General features: G+C 37.1%; 1 pseudogene; it reads left to right on the top strand.

The window, feature by feature from the left end:
- The first annotated feature begins 2,695 nt into the window (after nucleotides 1-2,695).
- Nucleotides 2,696-21,120, top strand: part of LOC129356354 (transmembrane protein 132D-like) — a 28,145-nt pseudogene continuing 9,720 nt past the window's right edge.

Genomic DNA, 21,120 nt, shown 5'->3' with positions numbered 1-21,120 from the left:
TCTGCAGACTTTGGCTGAAGTGTGTTAAAAGACTGGCCTTTCTCTGGTTTGCTATGGTGTTAAGTCTTATTATAAAGGTCTGGCGACAGCTTTATGTTCAAAGACGAGACTCCAGCACTCCCCTGAGATCAGAAAATACTGAGGCAGTTTGCAATGATTTCCACTCAGAGAGCTTCTTAAATTCTTATGAGTGCTATAGACCCGGGTACTTGTTCTGTAATTAATCAGTTCGTATGATTTGCATGCATCACCATGAACAGGATGAAAGGGAGCCCATCTTTCCTTGATGGATTGATGGGAATTAATTTATTGCCATTTAGCTGATGGGCAGTAATAAGAGTTATTAAGAAATTATTAAGATGGAATATTGCTGTAGTTCACAATCCATCACTGAGCTGGATTACTGTCAGTAAAGGTTAATACATTTACTAATCACATGATGACTTCAGTGAACAGAAAGGATACAAAGACCTCAAATGACTCAACCTTCTGGTAAAACATTCATGAGGTCAAATTTTCAGCAAACAGTAACACGTCAGTGTAGCAATTGTTTTCTAGTTTAGTGTTTACCTTTACATTTGCTTTAGTTTCCTCTTAGAAAGTACATCTACCCCATTTTCAGTTTTACTGAGCTTCTTCTCTGTACATCTACACTTCTGAGTCAGTGCGTTAGTGTTTTCTTTCTTTCCTCTCACCCTTAGCCGACCACACTACTAGGCTGCTCATGCTAAATCTGGATGTGCAAAAGTTTTCTTTCTTAGTGGAATTGCTCCTCTCCACCTCCATGCGCTTCCTCAGACGAGTCATTACTGCGAAGTACATGAGTTCATACAATCGCAGCTAAGGGTTGCATGCATTCATTAGTCAAAACAGTAGGAAAGTGTTTGTTGGGTTTTCTGTACTGGTTTTCTAGCTGCACTTTGTGCTACAATGGATTTTCCTCAAGTTTTCCTCAAAGTGTGCAGGTAAGATGAATTTGTTCTATAGTTCTTACCTACTTTTCTTTTTGAAATAGTCCAGCGATAAACTTGTGGTTGGCATCCTGCTTTTCATTTTGTAATAGGTGTCACTGGCTCTGATATGGATAAGATCAAGTTTGTACGGTACCGAAAAGAAAGTGTTTTTTTCCCCCTGCCTGATATGAAATACAGTATGCAAACTAAATGTACAGGGAGTTTAGTCACTTATATGTAGTACGATATTATTTCAATCTATCAAATGAAAGTTTTCTGGCATTAAGTAATGTGCTCTCAAACCTTTTCCAGTAATACGCTGCTATTTAAAACCATGACTTGGCAAAGCCACTACAAATAAATTACTGCAAATTTACAATGTGAATTTCTGTCGTGTATTTCCCAAATCTCTAACTGGGTTTTGGCTTCCACCAGTAGTCACTCAGGTAATTTATTAATCAGTTCTAACTTCTCCAGGAGTCACAGCTTTCTATTTAATTTCATAAATATTTACACGGTAAACATTTAGGATCTCAACTTGTGTTATTCCAAATAAAATGACCTCCAAAACCTTCTCAGCCACTGGCAAGAGCTTTACATTCACTCCTGCAGCCAAACAGAGCACTTCTGACCATCGTTCTATCACGTCTAATAGCACCGGCAGCAGGTTGCATGTCTGGAACAACAACTGAGATCTGGAGATATTCCCAGACTCAGTTGTCAGTGGCCTCTGCCACCGTCAGTTTTAATTGTAACTTCAAGCCAAAAATTATGGACAAACTACTCAAATTAAAACTCAATGGCTTCAAAATGCAGTCCATGTATTATTGCCTTGGCATTGCAAGTGCTATTTGTGCAGTAAAATCCTGTGTAAGCTCCTAAGTGAGTTTCTAAAATTTTACGAGCATTTAGAGATCACCTAATGTCTTCCTTAAGTCACATATTCATTCCAATTAGCCTCTCCAGTCAAGTGAGAAAGTGTTTACTCACCTTGTATGTGTGTATCCTTAATGATGACACCTTGGCACTCTTGCCACCTTGTAATGATACAGGCACAGGGTGCATGAGCTGTAATTGGCACATAATGCAAGTAGTTTGTTCAGACAACGGGTGCTTATTGGGGGGATAGTGGAGAGTGGAAAGGCTAGGAAAAAACATACCAGGCTTATTAAGCAAGACACTTCTTAGAATGATACAAAGCTCAGATCAATGTGCAGAGCAAGAGTGACTGGATTCCACTCTGTCATATCGAGACTGCCCATAGAATCAACTGTGTGGAAACATAAGATGACAGACAGATGGATAGGCAAAATCATGAAGTATATACAGAATAGGAATCAAAATCACTCCAGTTTTCCACATTCACCTCTTCTAGGACAATGTGGATTGAAAATCTGGAGCTTTTACCACTCACTTAAGGGCAAGTTTGTAAACGGAAATTTGGTAAGAGAGAAAGTGAAAAACTTTGCTACTGTAATTTTAGACATATTCAAATAATAAAACATAAAAATAGGGATCTTGGGTTAATGTTTATTTGTTAAACCCACTGCCATTGAGGAAACCACTCATCCTTCGACCTTGTGCGCGTTTCATTTGCTCACCGCCCCCCCTCCCCTCACCCCTGCAACACTCCCACTCATATACTGGCAGATTATACCCACGTGGGTGTGCTTAATCTGACTGACTGTTTACTGATTTTCTAGCATGGAAAGTCGTATCTGATGCTGCCCTGTGGTATCAGTCATCAGCCTCTCTCCCAAAGGAAGAGCAAGAAACGGGACGCAGCATTTAAAACTGATCCACTTGTGTCTGGGAGAAGATTTAGGTGGATGTGAAAGTGTAACAATTTTTATTTCTCCTTGTTTCATCCTTTGCAATCAGAGCAAGTGACTCAACTGGACACCAGATAATGTTATGACTTCCATCCTGCACTTATTTTAAGCGTGTGCACACTGGAGCTCAGAGCAGAGAATAACAAGAACTTGCAATTTTTTTGAAATGATGTTCAACTTTTCCCTCAGGTCACTTTTTCCATTTGTGGGAGTTCTTACAGCTATTAAAGGTGAGACCATTATGAGATAAAACAAAGCGTTATTTTGTGTCTACATCTTGTTTTAACAGATGTCCTTATTTTGAAGACAACCTGAGATGAAAACATTTGCTTATGTAAAAATGGGTTGAAAGTGAAGGCTTCAGAAATGTTTAATACTATTGTACATGCAAAGCAGTGTTTTTGAAAGTGTTTGTCTCCGAATGAGAACACTCAAACACAATGGAACATGCATTACATAGATTTTAGACCTTTTTTTGATGACCACTCAAAGCGTTTTTGCTGAAAATCCCAGATCTGTGTCCTTATTTTATTGATTTATGCAGCTGTCAGGTTATGAATTCCGACTTTGCGTGGGTTTGTGGTTACAACCCATGGCCTCATCCCATTTTGTTATCCCTCTGTCTAAATGAAAGTGACAGCAGGCTCTCCAGTGTGCATCAGGAGGCTTCATCTGTGGGATTAAAGAGGCCTGGAGCTGAGGTTGCACAGCTGTTTCTCTGCTTGTTTAAAGATAACCTGCATCAATGGCTGTGAAGAAGCAGCAAACTGGCGATATCCATGTTTCAATGCTGATATATCTTGTGAAAAGACTAATATTTGATTATTGTTATGCATGAGATATGTGTGCAGTGTGTGTATAAATAATAAGGAGCCCTTTGTGCATATTAAACTCATTAACTTTTAATGTAACTCACTCCATGCATTCCAACTAAAACTCAGTAAGTCATCAGATCAATAAATGGTGCATCTATTGATTAGCAGCACTATCATCATCTAGAGTTACAAATCAAAAGCTAAAACGAATGCCTTAAATTACATTCATCTTTGCTTGCTTCATTCTGTCAGTCTGGACTTTAACTACTGTGCAAGAATGTGATAAACCATGAGTTATATATTGAAAAGCTGGGTTTACAAGCCTGTAAACTCAGACGCAACTCTCATGCTTTTTGGGGTGGAATAATGAGGGACCAAGTGACATTTTTATTAAACTCGATGGCACAAACATCTGGCGACAAAGAGTAGTTCTCAAATGTTTAATACAGCATTTGTTCAACTTTTTCTTTGAAGACATTTCCTTTTTGATGTTCCAGTTGGTTTTGTTAATGCACGTTAATAACAACACAGAAAATGAAAAATTTGTTAAGTTCATCTTCTAAAGAGCCAGATCAATTTATGGATTATAAAGCTGATATTGCAATTAGTTGTTTTAATTTTCTTACCAATCTCTTTTTTCAGCTATTGTAGGGAAGGATACTACATTAGAAAACTGTTTACCAATCTTTGATTTTTGTTTTTCATTTGAGAAACCATTGCTTTAACTATTTCAAACATAGTTCAGTTTATTTCAAACTCAACCCCTTTTGAGGCTTGCCTCACTACACAATATTATTGGATAATCAATTACCTGCTAAAAATCTTTCGTGGTGAAATAACTTGAAGTAATTCACTGTCCTTGAGCCATCAGTCTCTCAGATGAGCACGGAAAGTATGATTCCGGCCATGATACTTTCTCAACATATTTTATAACTAAAATTATTTGAAAGAAAAAAAAAAACTTTTGTCACAGACTAAACTTGCGACTGAAATCAGTTGACACCTTCACAATATAATAGTATAAACTGTAATTTTTTCGAGTCCTTTTTAAATTAATCCATGTAAATTCTTCCATTTCAGCTGCAGGATGTCAGAAAGCTGAAGATGCTGAGCTCTCCCCAGTCCTTCACCTATTTACCCATCCATCAAATTTCAGATCTTCAATGCAGACCATGTGTTTCTGGAACAAGGTACAGGGACCCCAAGCAACTCAAGTCTCAAAGTTCAGACTCAGACTTTTTTTCATAAGCAGTCTGGGAGCTGGGTTCCTCCAGCCAGCTATCAAGGCTTCTTTTGGCCCCCTTGCTGTAGATGCCACCATTCCTCCTGATCTCCTCCTTAGCGGACGGAAAATCCTTGGAGTTCTTTTGGTCCGTCAGGTTCGATCCTCATACCCATTTGTCAAGATTCTTTTCCACATGCCCACAGAAAGCAATATCACTTTCAGGCAAGAAATGTGGACTCTAATGGAGATAATGAGGCTAAGGCCAAGGATGACGCACTGTGTGACAGCCTATGCCTTCTGGGAGACGAAGGAAGTCAGAGGAGCTTGTCTGGTTTCTCCAGGGGGATTCTGTGTGGCTCAGCTTAAGCCAGAACCATCTTGGTTCAGCTCAGGAAGCAGATCTGGAAGCGCGAGTCAGGAAGCAGAAAAAACTGAAGCAATGAAGGGCCTTCGAGGAAATCTTGTGGAGATCTATTTCCAGAGCAGAAGGGACCAGTCTGGCCAGTGTGCTCCACAAGACAGCCTGCAACGAGTGGGAGTGGGAAGAGGGAGAGACTCTGGGGGATCCGGAACGCCTCTGCGAAGGATCGGAAGTGTCTCTCTTATCAAAACTCAATCAGGCAACCCTACTTTCCTGAGGCTCAGGCTGGGAGGTGCTGTGATGATCCAAACGTCTTCCAAACCCTTAAAGAATGAGGATGTGGGAACTTTTTACATCTTCCTGGCGAGTACGTCTATGCTGGAAAATTTTACTTTGAGGTGAGAGATTGTCTGTGGTGTTTCTTTGTTGAAATGCTTTTTTGAATCATACTGATATTTGCCCAACTGGAGAGCTTTTACTTTTAACATAAAACATGGGTCTGCAACTCCAGACCAGTTCTGCTCCAACACACCTGAATCAAAAGGCTGAGTTGTTTGCTTGGCAAGCCAGTGAGTTTTGTAAAGGCCTTGTCATAAATCATCCATTTCAGTCAGGTGTGTTGGAGCAGGTATGCATCCAAACATCGCAGGACAATAGCACTCGATAATTAGACCTGCATACCCTCGGCATAAACGGGCTGAACTTACATACAGCTTTTTCCAATCATTTTGACCATTCAAATCACTTTGTATTAAAGTCACATTCACCAATTTGTACTCACACATACACACACATTTATACACTGATACACAGACAGACAACGTGGATTTAAGTGTCTTGCTCAGGCGCACAACTAAGCCCTTGAGCTCAGTTGCAGGTTGTGATCGGAACCTACAACTATTTTACCCACGGAGCCACAGCTGTTCTGTGGGTGTCTGACATTAGAGGCTGTAGTAAAGCATTGGAATTTCCAAGTTCTAACATCAAAGTTTTCTTTGAATAGAGCACAAAGACAAAATTTTTATGGTGCATGTATTTACACATGACTTTGGGCTGTACAATATCAGAAAAAAACACATCAGTAATACTGTTGAGTGTCTCGATATGATCATTTGTGGTTAAGAAGCATTTCTTAATAATTTCCTACCTTGCACTTCTCTACTCACTCATCCTCTGAATTAAAGCTTGATATTAATTAGTTTTCATATTCCAATTTTATGGGAAAAGTGGAATGGAGGTTGTTGACAATATCTTGGAGAAGCTGACATTATATGAGGTTGAAATTTAACATGCCAATTTGTCCCTTACCTAATTCTAAGCTGGGAGGATGGATCTTAGTATGTTTATCCATAGTGCTAGTGGGCAGGATAAGCCCTTATAGTACAAAAGGTGCTAAATGTGAGTTTGGGACAGGTAAACAGAACTTTCTCTGTGCTATTTATAGCAAAGATCAAAGTTATATTTTACTTTTTTATTGAATGAATGCCAGTATTGATTGTGCTGGTAATTTTGAAAAAGTCTCCAGAGATGATCCATTTGTTTACTGTCTTAATCAAAGTTGAACAAATATGCTAGATATCTTTTCTTATTACTTGCACAATTTTAAATATTGCTGTGATCGTTTTGGATCAAAATATCAACACAAGTCCCCTTGATCAAAATAAAACTCCAAGGTCAAGTCGCAGACTCTTGAAGAAAAGCCTTTATGTGGTGCTTAACAAGCAAATGTGATGTGCAGACTGCAAGATTCTTTGTCATTGATAGTAGATAATTAAACGGGACATTTATTTACTTTTCATTTGAAGGTACATAAATTACATAGTCACAGTTAAGAGCTTTGATGAGGCCAAATAAGCAATGATCTGGTCTTTTAAAGGCTACTCACAAGTGGTTAGAGTTAAGTATCATTGATAGAAATCATAATAATCGCCATTCTGTAAATCCAGCTACACTGACACAAGAGCTTAGAGCGAATTACATGGAAATTTATTGTTTATGAAATACATGAAATAGAAGAAACCAAGCAAGTGTAAGGGGGATGCATAGTACATTCGAGCATATTCATGAGGGATAAGCTCCATGCATTTAAACGATTACTTAAGGCACTTAAATACTTATGAAGCCCACCATCAAGGCCATGCGGTAATATGCATGAATGCCAGAGTGACTTGTGTTGTCTGCCAGTTACTGGCTGCATAAATTGTCTGACATATCCTTGCTTCTGCACCGTCACACTTAGTGGGGGAGTTATGAAGATCATTCTTCCATAAACAGCGAAATAATTGGCAAATGATTCACTGGTTTTTTATCTCAACATCCCACGAACATTTCAACAAGGTTTTGTGGTTATTTGACTTCATAAATAATGCATCTGTTTAATGGAGCAACAAAACAAATAACTAATCTTCCTAACTCCTCTGGGTAGAATTGAGCTTCATATAAAAGCAGCCCTGTCACTGAGGAAAAACACACAGTTCAATCTGTTCCCAAACTTTTTCAGAGCTTTTTTTCTAAGTTGTAAATCACCAGGCAGGTTGGGCTGTACCATCCTGTTCATCAAAATTACAAAAGACAAATGAAATGATCTATCCAGTTTCATAAACATTTGAATGGCGAATAAAGTCTAAAATATGCTGCAATAATTTTAAATTAATTCCATTAACAATCTTAAAATTACACCTGCAATAATAGATACTAAAACATACGCAGTGTAAGGGAGAGAGTATGCTGTTGGTTGTTTGCATTGTTTTGATGTCGACAAATCTTTCAAAACTACAGGAAGAAATATAAAAATGAGGAAGAGTTATTGTTCCATCTTCTCCACTGCAGCATCATGGAACAGTGTGAATTTATATCTTTGGTTTCTATCTAAGTTTTAACTGCTCTGCTTTTTTGATGCTTCTTTTCAAATGAGCAATTTGTCTTAGTATTTCTAGAAGCAAAAAGTCTGAAGATATGACTCACTGAATTGGCTTGTCCCACAAGTGTACAAAATTTTCCAGCATTATAAATCAGACACAAGCTATTTGGATTCTTAATATAATAGTCATGGTTGTTTTGAAACCTAAATATCTTGCTGTTGTTGTTTCTACAGAATTTATTGCAATCATAAATTAAGTGTAAATCCTTAAGGTAAACATCATCTTATCCCATAATTACAGGTGGATACAAATTATATCAATGGATTGGATATCAAATTCTCTAAAAAAAAATGCTTTAGTTTTGCATTTCTGATACGGTCAGCACTTTAGGATTTTCTTTTCCCATTTCTCTTCACAGAGTTTTCTTTTTGTCATCACACCAATTCATCTGCTGTGCGCATTGTAAACACATTGGGAATAATATTTATCTTTGTAAAGCACTTTATTCACTGAGCACACATTTTATTGAAATAAAATAAAGCATAAAAACACAAACTTCAAAAAAAATATTCTTAACACACAGCTACTTTCCATGCTGAACAATGGCCTATTTTATTTGTAATCATAATTTTATGGGTCCTGTTGATTTTTATTTTTTATTTTTTTGCTGCTTCAACATGAGACATTTTTCTTTTTTTTCTAAAAAAATCTTACAAATGTCAGTACTTTATTTGTGTTCTGATTTTGTCCACATTTTACAACTCTCCAAGTCTTAAAGAGAAGTTGCAATGCCTTTACAGTGAACTTTGTGTTTTCCGTCTCTACTCTGATTAATTGTTTTTCTCTGAAAACAATTTCCAGTCTAATCCTACAGTTTAGTGATATCATGCATCAGTCCTGGTGCAACACAGTATTCTCCTGCAGAATCCTGGCACACAGAAAAAATGTTAAGATCTGTGAGCCATAATCCAGAATTCACATGCATATAAGCTTTATTACATCTCTTCTTGAATATTCTGCTCATATGGCAAATAGATACATTCATCACACAAATGCAGACTGCGTGACGTAAATGCAGCTCTGTTTGCCTTTTTGAAATAACTGAATGAGATTATCTTACTGAGGAGTCGACATCTGCTGTTGCATTGGCTATTGCAAGGCTTTGCACCCTCTTCACCTGAAATTCCCCAAATTTGTTTTGTCGACCAAAATGCTGAAAATCCTCCAGTTAGGTCAGTAATTTCAGTCTGCGTTTCTGCGTCCTGCCACATGCAGCATGCATTGGGACAAGACGAGCCTGCTGAGCTCTGCAACTAAGTCCGAGTGAAGGTTAGCTCCGAGGAGCTTGGCAGTGATTGATTCCTCCTACGAGAAATCCCTGCCTTACTTCACTCTTTGGGCCAAGATTGAGTCCACTCCAGCAGGTTAGGCCAGATAAGCTGTGGCCCTGATTGAAAAGGAATGAAGAGGTTAACCTTTAGAGTAAAGATGATCTGGGCTGCTTGCCAGGATTAACTGTGTAGATTCGTGAGTTAGACACAAACACCACAAAAACCGGACAAACGTACATTTCCCTGGTGACTGGCCACACGTGTAGCCCACAGTTTGAACAGCTAGACAACTTCAAACAAAAAACATGAATTTTTTCGAAGCAGAGTAAGAAGTTGAATAGTTTAGATTCTTTCCACTTCTCTCTTTTTGGGACATAGTGACTGACGTGACAAAGATACAACCCAAACTAAGTTTCCCTGCAGGAAAGCTTATGTCAGAGTATTGGACAAAAAGCTCCAAGAGGTTCCCTTTATTGATTTACTTTGTCACCCCTTTCAGTTATGACTCTGCAGAAATGGTTTGGCTTTACTTGGAAGGGTGGTCATCAGGTGACTCTGTCACTGCCCTGTTAAAAACTGACAGAAAATCAAAGTTACAAAAAAAACACACATACACAAAAAGAAATATAAGAATATTCTTTGTTTGACATTATTTAGTTTTATCTTAATATTATCTCAGAGGCACTGGCTATTATTTTGTTTCATTTCTTTTGTTTTCTGTAACCAATTTTGTTTTCCTATTTTTGTAATTCCATGCCCTGCAGCTTGTCATAGTCTGGAGACACTTCTGTTTCTATGAGTGTTATTACAGCACATCCTTCTTTCCCTGTCCTGCATTTGGATCCTTCATTTACAGTCACCAAACTGTTATTCATATGGAGAATGTTGCAGACGCAGCATTTTGCCACGTTAAGTGACAGAGTTCAGCTGGTGTGGATTGAAAACTCTGTGCTGCATTTTTTTTTACACTGTGAAATTTTTATCATGAAGAGACCTATGTTGCTCCCACTCAATAGTTAGACAGCTATAAGTGAGGAACATTTGTATTACTTGTATACTTTTTAGGCGCTTGACGCAAATAATTGCTTTCTGATCCTGTCCAGTGATGTAAGACTCCCCTTGATGCAGGAGATTAAGTGAGGAACAAAAAGCCCTGGTTGGATTTGTACGACTGTCTGGTCCAATTACATCGTCTCTAATTAGCAATCTATCTCCCCCATCAGAGATGTGTCTGAATAAGAGATCTGATTAACTGATTCCTAGTTTTCCCCAGGGCTGATGGGAATTAAATACCCCTGCTGGTTCTCAGTGGGCAAGCAGCTTGTGACACATTTGACTGTTTGTGACCTATCTTGTTAGACACAAACATGGCTACAATTAAAGCACAATAAAAAATATTGTCAAAGTTAATACATGCAGTACTGATTCTACTTAAACAAATGCACAGACATCAGATTCAAAACTGATGAAACTTTTCAGATGTTCTTCTCTTTTAGATTTTTCCCTCAAGGGTGGCAACAGTGAATCAATCTGTTTCTGTATCTGAGCGTCCTCTAACACCAACTAACATCATGTCCACTTTCACCATGTTCATACATCTCCTTCTTGGACTGACTCTCAACTTTTCACAGATACAATCCTTCCACCCAAAATCACTCCTCTGAACATGTCCACACTGTCTCAATCTGGCCTCTCTGACTTTATCTCGAGACATCTAACATGAGTTGTCCCTCGTTATGATCACATCCATCCCAAAGAGTCAATGATTCAATGCAATCTGCTGGGTTTCCTCAATAGAACTTTTAAACTAATTTGAGTAACAAATTGAACTTAGAGCGCTGTTTGATAACTAGGATCATTTGGAATGTGTATGATAGGATTTAAATGACTATTTTTGGGTAAAGTGCTTTCGAGAACATCGCTGAATTGAACTTTAATTAGTTTGCGGTCGGGGCCAGTCAAAGTAAAAGTTAGCTGATTCTACTCAGTTGATTTCTCAGTGGGCCCGTAATTTGTACTTCTCAATGTATTAAACCACAATATTATCATGGTTTAATAGCATGTATTTTAATACTTTTTCGCACAGGGCTGCTGTAAAATCGGCTTTGTCCTTCGAGCGCTCGGCCTAGTGACCCATTACTGTGGATATCATTGTGAGCCTGGGAGAGGAGCACTCCCACACGCCGTTTACTGTCGTCTGCCGCAGGAGGCTTCCATCACCTCAAAACGTCAGTCCAAAGCTTATAAAAGGTTCAATTTTGTGCAGTGTGTTAGATGCGTGTAAGTTCTCAACACCCATTTTAAAGTTGCTCTTCTAAGCAACAAAAATAGTCTGTTTTTCTACTTCTAATTAGGGTTCTGTTGGCCTTGTTTTAATAAGACAACCATTTTGAAGGAAAAGAGATACCTGTGAAAGAAATTCTTGTTCAATTTTACATTTGGTTTGGCCAAGGCTGTACCTTTGAAAACTTGTTTCCATAGATATTCTAGCAAAACAGCATGTAGCTTGTTCAGTTATTCACATGCTATTGACAGCAAAGGGATGTATGCTGTATATGCAAGATATTTCTTTCTACACTCTGTACAGCTTGAGGACAAGAACAACTCAGACATTAAATATTCATCTTAAAGTTTCCAGATTCTAAGTGCAAACATTTCGGTATATTGAATAGCTGTAGTGTTGGGCCTGTCAGCTCTGTTGTGCTATGGATTCTATTTGGTGAGCATACTCTGGTACAATATGCATGCCAGATTTATTGAGGTTTTAATTGGGCCAATTTGGGTAAATTAATGCTGGAAACACCCCATTTATTATCCTTTTTTTGTTATATTAAACACTGTATAATGATCTCAATTTGACAATATTCAAACTTGTTACTGGGGCCTTTGGCCAGTTTTATTTCTTTTTGACTTTTTAGTCATCTTAAAGCCAAACAATCCTGGCACTCTTACAAATAGTTCTAAGAAATATTTTCAGGCATGCAATTGCTGTGTAACCTGATCCAACAGGATGTGAGTTTTTATTAAAAAATGCCACAACTATCCTCAACTTTTTAGTGAAGGAACAAAAGAAATCCATCTAACTATTTTAATTCTAGCTTTTTCTGGTCGCTGTTAGAATGTCAGGTAGCATTTGGTCTTTGTAATCTCTAGAACGACATGGTCAATTCCTAAGCAAAACACAACCGTGTATAAACCTTTGGTCATTTAGTCCCTCCACTTGACCTAACATGAGCAAATGTGCTTTACTGAGGTTAGAGGATCTAAAATTATTCCTGCTTCAAGCTTCAAGTTTCCCCAAAGCCTTTGACCCAAGTCACAGCTTAGTCTAAAATGACTGTCCCTCAGCAACCCACCAATATTCAAAGTTCATGACTGATTTCATTTGATGTATTTTTCTTCCATTTGCTCTTTTGAAGTCATAATTATTGACATATTTTGGCTAAGCATCATCGAGCCTTTTAAACTAAAAGTGATTTTATTAATTGTTACTATAGCCCTGACTCTGCTGAATCTGGGAACATCTGGGGGCTCAGAGCTGAATATCAAATCACCTACCTAGTGTCTGCATCTGGGCTACAGGGGATAATAAAATAATCCTGTCAGTGTCACTAATTGATGGTTATTTATTGGAGCGTGTAACAACATAACAACCAATGTGAGCAACGCATCTCTCGTGCGTAACAGAATGGCTTCCGATCCACCGATCCAATCTAGAATGACCTTTTAATCTTCTGTGCATTGACGTTATTCATCTGGTTTGAAAATTAAGTTTTGCTTTGTATAATTTTTTTTGTCCATACACGAGACATTGACATAGAGTATCGTTTCTAAAAAAGAAAAAAAAAAGGTTATTTGATAATAAAAGGTGAAAAGGGTATTTAAATGTGTGGAGGGAGGTAAAACATCAATTTACCTGAGATTTTAGAGCCCGTTTTATAATGTAGAATGTTTTCTTACATTAAAAAGGGCCAGAAGGAAGCAAATAAAACCAAGCTGAATTGCAACTCAAAGTTGAGTCAAAATAAAAACAATGTTAATAAATGACAAGGAATGCTATTGTACTCTCTTTACTTTATTGAATAGTGTGTTCATCTTTCTCAGGTCTTCCTACTTCATCATTAAAGCCTAATGCTGAGTGGTATATATCCAGCAAGCTCTCACTCACACAGGCAGTCGCAACTACCCTCCATCCACCCGACCCACATTTCTGCAGTCATCCATAATCACGGCGACGTTATCCCGGCTTAAGTACTTGTACGTTTTAGAAACACAGATTAGGACACTAAGATATTCTAAGTTCTGTCCTTTGCTTCAACGAAGACTAACACAAATAAAAACAGACAAGTAAGCACATAAATGGACAAATACTTACAACGCATGAGCTTTGAGGTGATGATAGGTGGATTACCAATAAAAAAGAGCATTAAATGTCCCATGTTCTGTCTTTAGTCTTAGGTTTAGACTTGTCTTTAGACATCATGAATATTTTCTATTACATGTAACAGAAAAAGAAAAAAAAGAGCCAAACTTGTTTTTAATATTTGACTTTTTACTGTGCTTACAGTAGCTACCAACTGTAGACATGGTTAACAATGTTAAAACATGGATTATTTACTTTAATACTTAATACTGTATTTACTTTACCATTATTTACTGTCATGAGGTGTGGTGGTGGAGGTGGTGAGGCAGGCGCTGGAGACCCAGATATGGTGAATAACGAAATATTTAATGAAACAAGTCCACAAAATACAGAGTCCGCGGCCAGGCAGCACGGCTGAGCAGAAGCCAGGGCTCACACCGGTACAACTGTCTTAAGGGCGGCACAGAAAACAACAACGACAATCTGACTGACAACAAAAGTACGACAACGACAGGGACACGACAAGGAACAAAGGACACAGGAGGGACTAAATACACTGAGGGTAATCAGGAGAACAAGACACACCTGGGAACAATCAAGGGGAAGACAGGACAACGAGGGAACTCAGGACACAGAAACTCAGATTAAACACAGAAAAACACAGAACCTGACATTTACATTATTAAGCAAGAAAATAATTTAAACCAAACATTGTTCTTTTCACAGTTGCCAGCTATTTTTATTAATTTGTGAGTTGTACAAAATTCATTTATTGATGCTCCTGCGTTTCCAAAAAATCTGACCTTTAATTTAGATTTAATTATTTAAAGAAGTATCTAAATTTTTAGAAATAATTTGTTTTTGATATGAATGCTTTTTAACCAATTCAGTAGTGCCTCATTTAATAGCAGCTTTGCTATTAATACTCAGTAAAATTTCTTTTTTCTAGACACAAAGCTCTTTGCGCAGGCCATTTGTGGCATTTATAATAGGTTTTGAGTGCAGTTCATGAATGGTAAAATTGTACCACGATTGCATGGGCTGATGCAGATGGACGCTTTTTCAAATGTTTTAAGGCCAAACTTTCCCAGACCAATTAAAGTAATCTTGAAATAGAAAATGTTGGATTTATCACAGGGTATTTGTTTTTTGGCTTTCATTTTTAATATAATATTATTTTGGACCATACACATATAGTCACCTCGACTCTGAATCAGAATTAGCCATGCCAATTTATTATACTTGTCTCAAATAGGTTATTCAATCAGGTTTTGAACAAAAGATTGCACTTTTGGCCCATTTTATGTTCTCATTTTATTGTAAATGTTAATGTTCACACTTTCTTGAAATAATGTATAATAGCTAAAATCTTTGAACTTATAGCCATCACTGTGTAAAGTTCACCTATGCATATTTTACTTGGCTCATTTATGTATGCTTTCCAACGACACGGAGTTATTGTCTAGTTCCGTGCAAAGTTTGGGTCCACTTCAAAGCGTCTCATCTTCATTCACTTACTACTCTACTTTCCTTTGATCTTTTCTTACTGGCAGGTATGCCTACACACTCTCAAGCATCAAATAACATCAAACGCAATTCCCTGACTAGGACTAGGATTGTTGGATGAAGCTTCTGACAGCTTACCTTATCTTCCCTTCACACTCTTACACCCCAGTCTCCATCTGTTTATTATAAACGAGCCCCCCTGTGTCTTTGCTTATGTGAAAGTGCAACAGGTGGTTTTCCCACAAAGTTAAAGGTATTTCTTTGTTGCTCCCATTGTCATGTTTTAAAGGGTTGTTCCTGGTTTTTATATTTAATTTCTTTATCTTTCCATGCTATTGTTTCAGAGTCTGGCTTTGAAACTATAGTGCATAATATCCTCTACTAAATGCACAAACTCAGAACCATTAAAACTCAATCATGCTGTATCTAGTCATACATCTTTGTATTTGCCATTTCATGTCTGAAACAGGGGTCTTCTGGAGATTTTGCAGTTAGACTTTGTGCCAAAAGATGTCTCCGAGCAGATTGAGAGTCAGGCTATCTCTTGGCGTCTGGAGCTGCCAGGGAATGTCAAAGATGTTGGCTTAATGCGGATCTTCACCGCCCCACGAGACTTCATTGGACTGGCACCTCTGGTGATGGTGAGAGCTGCACTTGCATCATTCGGCGGAAAGCTTAAGTGCAATACTTTTACAGATGAATGTATCCGTTAGACCAAAGATGGTAAAACTGAGAAAGCATACGAGGGGAAAGCTTCTGATGCTTTAGATAAAAAAGAAAACTCTTAAGAGAAGGGATTACGGTCTTAAAAAGATTGGAGCGCACTCAGATTGTTTTGTGTCTTACGTTACTTTGTTGTAAACACAAGTGTGTAGAGAGAAAAATGTACACAGAAGGCTTACATTTTCTTTGAATAAATAAAACAGTATTATTTCACTTTACATCTTAAGCAGATACACAATGATTTGAGTTTAATGGCTACTTTATGGTTACCAAATTCATAGAATTTTGACTGTCTACAAAACAAGCTCGCAGTTTTATCTCAACATCTCTAAATATTCAAGTTTTAGCTTTATCTGCGGTGCGTAATATTTTACCAACAAGCAGACCCTGCGTGTTCTTCAGAGAAACAACCTTTACAATTCAAATCATTGATTTATTTAATTAGGATCATCAGTGGATTATAAAAATGTATTTTAATTGTCTTTTGTCAAAATAAGAACCAAACTTCAACAAGGCTAACATGAAATGAACTGACTTATGGTCAATATAAAACAACCTTTGACAGGTATCTCCTTACAAAAAGAAACAAGAAACAAACATGTTCAAAATGGCAAAATCCACATACCACTTAAAAACAGATATGAAGTCTGTTATAGGGAATAAATAATTATGTGTCTTCCTTCTATCTGTGTTAGCTAGTTTCTAAGCTGAAGCTAAAAGAAATGACATGTTAGAAAACTGCCTCAAATCTAAGATTACAGGATATGAGGAGCTAGATAACACGCTCTTTGGGGTGTACAAAGGAGATCTCAAAGTCAACCATTTTGTCTGTTACCTCTTAAAAGTGGCAGGTAATAATGGACCAGGTGTATTTTGGTATTAATAAAAATAATTTATGAATTCAACTCACTGACTCTTCTGTAACCTCATACATCAAGTATGGGGAACGAATAATTCTCCACGATGTGTATCTCTTTGTATATAAAAATAGCTTTTTCATTAAGTGAAAGAGCCATATATACTTTAGAACAAAAAAAGATATTACTTTTACAGAAAGAGTTGAATTGACTTCAATTAACAGCTATTCTTGCTTAAGCTTTTGGTTTCCACTGTGGAGAGCCTAAAAGGCCACGCATTTGCTCCTGAGCTCCCAGTTTCAGACCCAGTATGAGAGTTAGGGCCTTAATGCCCATAACTATATGTGTTTAGTTACCAGCATTAAGAAAAGAGTTAGATGGACTCACACAGACTCCAAGTGTTTTTCTGCTCTTCTTTAAGAACTACATTCTTGTGTAGCTTATTGGAAAGAAAACAAGTCTCCAAATATTACAAGGTGGATTCATGTTTGTCCTTGAGAGAAGTCTATTCACCTGGTGCAACAGTCAAAATAAATCAAACATCCATCTGTGTAGAAATCCCTTTAATCTCAGTAAACTAAGGGATTCACTTAAAGAAAATACAGGTTTTTCTTTTCCGTAACATTGAACAAAACTCAAAGAGAAACAAATGGTATAGTCATCTTTGGGATTTAGCTTCAAATCATTGTTATAATTGGAAGTTTTATTTGATGCTTTTGTCCTTAGGTTTTGCTGAAGTACTTCCATGTCTTATAGTTGCTTGGCCATTTTTTAAAAACTCTGACCTTGCGTTAGTCAAGGTCAAGGTAGTAACCCTTTGCCTGTTACAAGAGCACCAATCTCACTTACCTGTATAGTAGTAATTTTTGCCTCATCCCTATTACTAATAATTAACACTGAAATTCAAAACTCTTCCAAACAAAATTTAAATCAAACGCTATTTTAGGGAATTAAAAGTGAATTGGGCCTCAGGAACTTGAACTGCCGAATTACCGCTGAACTTGCAGAAAACAGCATTTGAGTTTCTCCCAGCATGTTACTGGCATCCCCACCGAGTCCAGCGATTACTTTCTGATTTTTTGCACTCCCTGATCCCCTGGCTTATGTTTGGGTCAGTGTCGTTGTTCTGAACTAGAACATGTCCTTTTGGAATTGCGGTCAGCAGCTGTCAAGTCGGCAGGGTTCAAAATGTGACACTGCCCGTGAAACATCTGCTGAGCACTATTTTCATACCAGGGAGGAGGTGTAATAAAATAAAACTACTTCTGATCACCCAAACAATGATATAATTTTTTCAAATTACATTTTCAAAATGCTGTGAAGTAAAGTTGGAAGTTAAAATGGCTTAGACATTTACAGATAATATGAGCTTCTGAATTGTGCATTGGATGAGTAGAAACAAGAGCGTGTTTACTATAATTGGTAAAGGGACACGATTTTACAGATAATAGTTTTCAAATGAGCTCTCTAATAAAATAACTTGTAAGCTAAAAAGTAGCAGAGTAGAAGTGCAACCAAATGTCTGATATATGCAGCCTATATATCCTCAGTTCATTCAGTCTACCTTGTAATATTTGAATCCATAACATTGTAAACAATGTTATACAGCATTTATACACCTGCTCTTTTTATAAATGCAGGGAGGGAAAGCATTAAAAAATTGTTGTGGATCTTGCTAACACTCGTCCTGCCTTTTTATACCCGCTGAAATAGGACAAAACCTGGAGCATCTCATGTTGATTTTCAGAGCAGAGCGTATCATATTAAGTCTCCTGTCAACTAGCCTGCCCAGAAAGACAAACGAAGAACCAAATAAGATAGCTAAAAAGAAGCTTAGAGAAATATTCAGACATATAAAATTACATGCGCTCACTAATTAGCATTTTAATTAGTTTTCATATCTTTCTTTATAAAAAGGGCAAAAGAGGCTAAAGGCAATTATTACTAATATCCAGTTTTGGAGATTTTGGGGTCTTTTGCTATTCTTGCATGTCTTTTTCTAACAAGTAGAAAGTAAACATTAAGAAATGAACAAAGTCAAAAGGTTATCAAGTGATTTTTTTGGTAATTTTCTTTCAGTCTAATTAGTCTTTGATTAATATAATTGTTTCAGTGTCCATTCTTTTCTTTACTTTATGATTTTTCCATACATTAGACAGTTTTATCGCAGCTTAACTTCAGAGACTTGGAAATGTGCAAACTATTTTGTTTCCATGTACGTCCTGTGATTACCTGACAGCCTGTAAGAAGTGTGCAGTGCCTCTGCCTGTTGTAAGAAAGCTGAAATTGTCTCAGGCCCCCTGAGCAGAATAAAGCAGATAGAAATGATGATTTATTTTTCATATTGTGGAAGGCAGTTTTTTTGGGATATGAAATCCCCCATTGACATGTTGTTCTTGATTTAGGTTCTGCCTGCAGGAGGAATTTGCTTGTAAAATAACAAAGATCTTCACCTCAGGCTTAATTTACAAAGACAGGCACGGATTCTCTCTCTCTGCCTTATACCCACATGACACATCAAACCTCTGTAGCAATTTATCACAACCCAACTTTAGCATGAACAAATATGAAATATGGGTTATTAAATCAAACAATTGTAACTTCTGAAAGTGCATAGTGAAAAACCTTGTTGATGCATTGTTCAACACATGGTAATTATTTTCTTCAGCAAGAAATTTGTCATTTCAAATTTATATAAAAATTACATAAATCAAAATAAGGGTTTCTTTTGTCTGAAAGATATTGAAAGCACAGTAAGTTAGAAAATCCATCCATGCTTGAGAGATGAATAGTACTTGCCACTTTACTTTCACTTGTATAAGATACAGACATTCAACATTAGCAATTAAATGCAGTGTTTAAGGTAAATGTGACCCAAGTCACAGATGTAAAATGTTACTTTAAAAATTGTAGATAGGAATTTACCTCATTCATTTTTATGGTTAGACTAGCAATGTTTCCATTCAGTTGTCCTGCAAAAAAGTTGCAAAGAAAATAAGGAAATGCCAATTAAGAAAGTTTCCATTTCCTGGTTTTTAGCAAATTAACCAGACTATGCAAAGCATAATTTCATCAGATGTAGATGCTATGAATGGTTGGTATCATGTTAATTATTCTGAAATGATATAGATTTTATTAAAAAATATTTATGCACTAGCTCTTGACCCACCGCACAAATTAGAGACAACTAAATATTGCATCAGAATGGGTACAAAAAAATCCAAAGGGCCTGTAACAGACAAACCATGATTTGTGTTAAAATTTGATTAATGCTGGCTCATGGTCTCCAAATTGTGCTTAATAACAATTAAATATAAGACTGATTCATTGGTTTTCATGTACATAAGTAAATGGAGCTTCACATAGAACTTAATACTCTCTTCTTTTTACCCAGACTACAGATATTTTGAATACTGCTGTGTTGACGGGTAAAATGGTTTCAGTTCCTGTGAAAACTCTTGCTGTTGAGGCCAATGGCACTGTTACAGATGTGACAAACTTCACCAACTGCAAATCAGCAGAGATGGATGTGCTCAAGGTAAGACCAAAACAGCACAGCTCAGAACAACTAGAATTAAGCTTTATTTTTTTGTATAGTTTTTTCTCTCCTTTAGAAAAGTTTATTACAAGGATTCTAACTTTAAGACACACACATATTATAAACAGATATGATCACATTTGTTGGTAAGAATGTGTAAAAAGTGCAGCACAACAGCCAGTGGCTAAAAGAAAGAGACTTCCTTAAAGTGATGGTTGTGAAGGAACTTTCTTACTACAAGGATTGCAACAAAGGTCCCTGGCATGTCTGCGTTTGAAGGCTCTTAAAGCTCTGTTTCCAGCTGTAGTCTGCCCTAAATTATTCAATGGGCTTTGCTTTATAATCCTTTCAAGGCTGCAGTTGTTCCTGTTGGTTATGTACTGTCTTTAATCAGTTTTTGTTTCTATTCAGTCATACTGTGTAAACAACCAGCTTCTCCAGCGATGAGCTTGGATGGCGTAACATTTTTGCGGCGGGAGCCTCCTGTCATAGCAACAATCTTGTCCATAAATATAGATATACTCAAATATAATTTAAAGGTTGGTTTTCAAACTTATCAAAATCACTCCAGCGAAGCCACCATTGAATATAGCAGCAATTATTCTGGAAGGTATAAAATGCATTTAAAAATATACTTTAGAGAGCTCCAGGGTATTGAACACTGTTGATAAATGAATTTCATAGGAAATGGTCTTAAGATAATGACCTCAGTCTGTATCTAAACAAAGTTCAGTTCAACTTGTCCTAAGCATTCA

Source organism: Poeciliopsis prolifica, unplaced genomic scaffold (genome assembly GCF_027474105.1).
Source record: "Poeciliopsis prolifica strain line A6 unplaced genomic scaffold, Auburn_PproV2 SCAFFOLD167, whole genome shotgun sequence".
Taxonomy (NCBI): Eukaryota; Metazoa; Chordata; class Actinopteri; order Cyprinodontiformes; family Poeciliidae; genus Poeciliopsis; species Poeciliopsis prolifica.
This window is presented reverse-complemented; position numbering and strand designations above follow the sequence as displayed.